The following is a 5916-nucleotide window of genomic DNA, read 5'->3' as shown; positions in this document are numbered from 1 at the left end:
CATAGACCTTTGGCCTAAGGTGCTCTGGTACCACGTACACTTATGAGCATCCCTATGTACAAACATGGTGTTCGTTATGGACATATAAAACAGTGCTGTGCATTATATCTGAAGGCTGCCTGAGCAGAATTGACAGAGGAGTTCATTATACATTGTCGTAATATGTGATACTGCTTTGTCTTTCAAACAAAAGCACCAACAAAAATGACCTGCAATAGTTTCTGTGAAAAGAAGCAGGATGACACATTTCTTAATAATAAGCTGAATTTAGTTTTTTGAATCTTTTTTTTTTTTTAGTATTTATTCATACAAGGATTTTTGAATGTCTTATTTGTTAATGTGCTATTCTGCCCTAGAAAGGCAAAATACCTTAACTTGCCAGAGTGTAGAACTGAAAAAATGGTTTTAAAGTGTTTTTGTCGTCCAGCTAAATGAACTGCATGCAGAATATTGGAAATGGTAGTATAGTAATAGTTGTGAGGTCCAATTTAACCTTTGACCCTTTTTCAGAAGATAAGGTAGTCTGCCTCTGCATTGTCTTAATATTAATAATAATAATAATAAGGGGTGCTGCCAAGGTAAACCAAATTAACTTCCGTTTCATCACTTACTTGGTCAACTGATCACAATATAAAATCAGTATATGATAATATTGATAACATCTACATAAAATCTAGTCATCAATGCACAATTTGGCTAGCAGTTTGGTTTTACCAAGCGGTTAGCCTAAGCTAGCTAGCAAAGAATTATAGTAGATTGTCTATTTATCTCTGTCTGTCTGTTAGCCTAAGTAATCTTTTTCGTGTCATTTCTCCATCTCCACCAACCCCAAGAGCAACGGGCCATTCCTTACATTTAGCTGCAACACTGTCTGCTTTAGAACTTTACTCAAGCTACTGTGTGTGTGGGTGGGTGTCAGAAATGCTTCAGTGACACATATTAATGATGAACTCACTGAAGTTACAGTATTATGCCTGTGTATTACACAGGCATAATACTGTAATACCAGGGCCAGGTACTCCTTGCACCACTGCCTTTGTTTAGTCAAAGTGAAGTTACTGTTTACTACGCTTAAGACAAAGTACCTTAACTCAAATTGAGTGTTCCAGAGTACTGCAAAACAAAGACAACAAAGAACCGTCATTATAGTTAAGGTATTCTGCCTTGGTTTTTCTGGGGGTTTTGGAAGTTACGGCAAAGACAACCCACTGTTTTATCATGTCCACATGTCCAAACTGTTTTATCATGTCCACATGATAAAACAGGTGTTGAATGACATAAAAAAATGTCAATAACTAATTTTCGACCAAAAATTAAGGCTTCTTGCCTTGCACAGCAGTATTGAAAACATTGTTTCCATAGCTACAATCCTTTTTCTAGCAAATGTGAAATACAAAAAGTCCATTCAGCAGACTGTCAGCATGAGGTATAGACAACAAACTGTCACCCAGCTGGAAGCAGGGAGAATTTTGTCATTCAATGGATTCAGTGAAATACTAGCTTTACTGAGATTTAGACTTATTAAACAATTTTAAATATTAAATAATGTAAAGTCCTGTTTAAACAACACATTATTCATGCACAGTTACATATCGTACTCTTACTGAAAGACACTATAAAAAATGCTTTTTGCTTTCAGACTCCAGGTTTTCAGTCTTTCAGTGATCTATTTTCCCTCTGTGGTTTGCTTTAAAACCCACCCTGTGTTCCAGCCGGCAGGAATCAATGGTCCATTTGAAATGCTAATGGTTTGCTGTCACACATTCGTGCACCTGTCCTAATTTCATCAGAGTGGCGTTAAATCAATGCAGTGTCTTCTTCTGCGATACATGATTAATCAACATTGTTCGCACTCATCACAGCTAGGGAACTGCAGCCCGTAAAGGGTGTAATAAAATGTCCAGTGTGGGAGGCCAACCCCAGTAGTGTCATTAGAGTACACAGGATATTTAAACCACAACATTTCCTCTCGCTGAGTCTTTGGAGTGACTGTGTCATTCCAATCTATAACATTGATCCACTTACAAGATGTGACCTATCTCTGAGTCATGTTCCTCATGACCTTTGACCCCTGAGCCCCTCCTACAAACCTTCTTTATTGTCATTGTTTCCCAAATGGTCATCCTCTAAAGCCTGATATGCCTTCTTCCTCTGTGCCACGTTCCTTCATCACTATACACACACACACACACATCGTAGTTTATCTATACACTGTCCTGCGGCCCCAAATATTTATATTTGGAACCAAATGTGGAGCTAAAAATAGTCCCCGACAAATGCACCATTTCCTCTTGTTTAAGTAACATTTTCAAATTACAGAGCCTTTTTTTTTTCTTTCTTTCACAAAACTGAAACTTAATATTTGTGAGCCGCTTTTAAAGCTTTATATCTTCAAATATGTGTGAAGATACTTTTAGCAACTGAAAGAGTAGGAAAGTATTGAGAGATGGTCTTGTTTTTTTTAACTATAGACTTTCACCAAGCTTTCACCAACCAAAAAGCTTGGTGTGGAATGATGTGGAAGCTGTTATCTTATGGAAGAAAAGTTACATAATGTTGCTTTAAGATAGTATTTTAGATGCATTTTGTATCTGTTCCTCTCTCATGTCAGATACATGATATTTGCTTATATCCCTGTGGGACTGTCCTCCCACCACTGCTTCACCCCACCCTCCTCTTCCCTTTACAGCAGCACACAAACCCTCCTCCACACACACACACTAAGTCCCACTGGCTGCCCATTGTTCACATAGACTTGTGCATTGCACCATTCAGGGCACAGACACATGCCCAGCCCATCCCCTCTCTCTCTCTCTCCGGTCCGCACGAGCCCGCGGGGGCCTGGACGGCGACGGTCGCGCGGCTCGGGTGCGCGTCGCGCGGCCCGTGGCTCAGTCTGGCGGGCGGGGTAGTGTTCGGCGGCTGGGCAGGCCCGGGGGCAGCTGCGGCCGCCCGACGCAGTCGCGTCGGTCTCTCCTCGTCTCTCTCTCTCTCTCTCGCTCTCTTCTGCCTCCTCCTTCTTCTCTCTCCGACTCCTTCAGCATTCTCTACTCTCCTCCATCCAGCAGCATCCCCTGCCCGGCTCTCCCTGCTCCTTCCCTCCAACTGTCAGCAAGCCAATGACCCAGCAAACAGTATCAGGTATAGAGACCCACGTCCACAGCAGCTCGTCTGTGTGTGTGTGTGTGTGTGGCAGGGAGTCTGTACTGTTTTAAGTCTATTTAATAATGGTGTGGGTGGAGAGGGTCTCTGTGTATCTGCGTGATTGTCATGGCAACTAGGGGTTTTCTTCTCGCATTGTACCGGGGCTCTGATGTAAATAAGAGACCCTCCCATGGTCCCGTGTGGACATGTAAACGTTTCATCCAGAGAGCGCGTTATTGGTCATTCGTCTGGAGCTAGAGGTAACCACTGCTGACTAAATGCCTGCTCTCTGACGCAGATCCAAAGCATAAATTCACACTGGCAATGGCATTTGTTGTCCATTCTGGTGATTTTTTTTACTGCAGGTAAGGGAGGAAAACATTTATCAAATGAATACTGGAATCACAATATCATCTCAAAATGGACACACTATGATATTAACTAGAGTACTGAAAATCACGTGGTAAAAAGTTAATCTTATAAAAGTCATTATGTCAGAGGTTTTAATGTTTTCATGTTTGTATTAAAAAAATAAAAAAAAAGATCCCCTCCAGACATATATTAAGACATATATACAGATAGTCTTCTTGGAACAATAATGTGTGATATGTTTTCTCTCCAAAAAAAAAAAGAGCTCCACATTAAAATCCTTAAAAAATGTCTAAAGTCCATTCTCAGTGGATGTGCACTGGGGGCCTAAAGTTTCTACATCACACTGTACAAGTTGCATACTGGACCACGACTGACTTCCTAACTATTTGTGATGTCACAAATCATTTTAAAAATAGGATTCAGTATATTTTCTTTTATTTCTGAGGCAATAACCTTTGACTACAAAGGACGTAGCATCAACCAATTCAAAAGCCTTCTACTTCAACTTAAGCACAGCAAAATCTTTTTCTCCTTTAATGGTAGAAATCACCGAGTTAATTCACGACAAATGTTTAATAGAAGTCCCATCTAGACCTACTGTTTTCTTAATCTCGCTCACTGTGGATTTCTGACCATTCACGCCTGCACAAGAGATTTTGCGTATTCTCCTGTCCCGCAGGTGAAAATATGGTACTTTACTGACTGTTGCGGAGAAATTTCTCCAAATGCCTTGGTCTTTAATCTTATTTTCAACTTTATTTGGCTCAAAGTCAAACCAACCTGATCCTGTAAGATTTGAGTTGGGTCCAACAGAATCCTTTCTCTGCCCTGAGGATTCTTTCTTGCCCTTACAGAGTCAAGCACTTCTTATGTAATGCTTTGATTAATCATAAATGTATGCCAGTCTGTGGGGACCACACCAGAACTCAATAAACCAAGACTACGCAACAGGCTTACAATGTTCACTGTCTTAGTTTAGCATATTATCATGCAAAAATGTGCGTTTTAGTACTAAACACAAAGCTGAGGCTGATGAGAGCTTTGCATTTGGTCAAAAAGCAAAGTGTTGACAGATTAAAGTTCTAGCTAATTGTCTAGGAACCCTGAATGTCTATACCATATACTGTACATATATGATGAATGTCAGTCCAATTTAAACCTCTTGTGCAGGGGCGGATCTAGATGGGTTGCATGCCTGGCCACCCCAGGTGCCACCCCAGTTTGTGTCAAATGCTGTCAAATTTATCAAATGCATTTACATTAAATTGTATGTTACAATAACGAAATTAACACGCATAATATAATGTAAGGATCTGTTATGGACATATTTTAGACTCAGTGATCAGCCTAAGTTCAATAAAATAAAATAAATACATGTATTTGGAAAAAGATTGGGAAATAAAACAATGTATTGATTTTTAATGCCACCCAACACAGTTGGCAACAAGGAGCGCAGTTTCCTCTGTGGATGGGCGTCCATCACTTTTCAAAATTCTACTTTTGTCTTTTATTTCTTCTTTTGTGGGTCCAGTTTGATCATCTCCCTAAAGTCTCTCGGAACATTGTTCTCTCACTGTTCCAGTAATCCGTATTTTCATTGATTAATATCCTCCTAAGAAGGCCACTCAGATTGAATTTGTCATGGATAAGACAATAAAGCGGAGTGTACTTTGTGGTGGGGAGGGCAAATGTATTTGTATGAAAAGCAGCATAAAAAAATTAAAATGCACATTAGAAGAACAGAAACCTTTTTAAATGAAGTGAAATCGTTAACCTGTAAAAAAAAAAAAAAAATTAAAACTTTTATAATAAATAATTAATCATGGAGCTGCTTATACCTCTGCTGATATTACCAGTCTCAGCTTTTTAAAGGTGCAGTGTGTAACATTTAGGACGATCTATGGTCAGTAATGGAAGGGAGCGGAGTCCACCATGTTTCTACAGTAGCCTAGAACGGACAAACCGGCTGTAGATAGGGCCTTTTGCATTTTCTTTCCCTTTTTTTGGCCACTGTAGTTTCTTTTACATGCTTGAAAAAGGAGGTTGAGGCGAGGGGCTGCAATCAGCATCTACACCGTTAGATGCCACTAAATCTTACACACTGGCTCTTCAAATCATTTTCTCAGAATCTGAGGTGTGGTTGTACAGTAATAGTGTCCTGGTTCATTACATAACAGTGATCACTGTGCTCCACATGCTTTCTTGTATTTGATGTCTGAGGTTGATGGGGGTTCAGGCCCTGCCAGAGGAGACAGCTGAATACTCATTTACATATCTTTCTCCATGCACCATCCTTTGTCATCACTTTATCTCTCAGTCTCTCTGTCTATGAACTTAACCCTGAGTGGGCAAAGATCCTCGTCAATGGAGGTCAACCAAGGAGTTCGGTCTAGACCTGCT

This window comes from Morone saxatilis, unplaced genomic scaffold (assembly GCF_004916995.1).
Source record: "Morone saxatilis isolate NCDOM2014 unplaced genomic scaffold, NCSU_SB_2.0 Contig18, whole genome shotgun sequence".
NCBI lineage: Eukaryota > Metazoa > Chordata > Actinopteri > Moronidae > Morone > Morone saxatilis.
The sequence above is the reverse complement of the archived record's forward strand: the minus strand, read 5'-3'. Positions refer to the sequence as shown.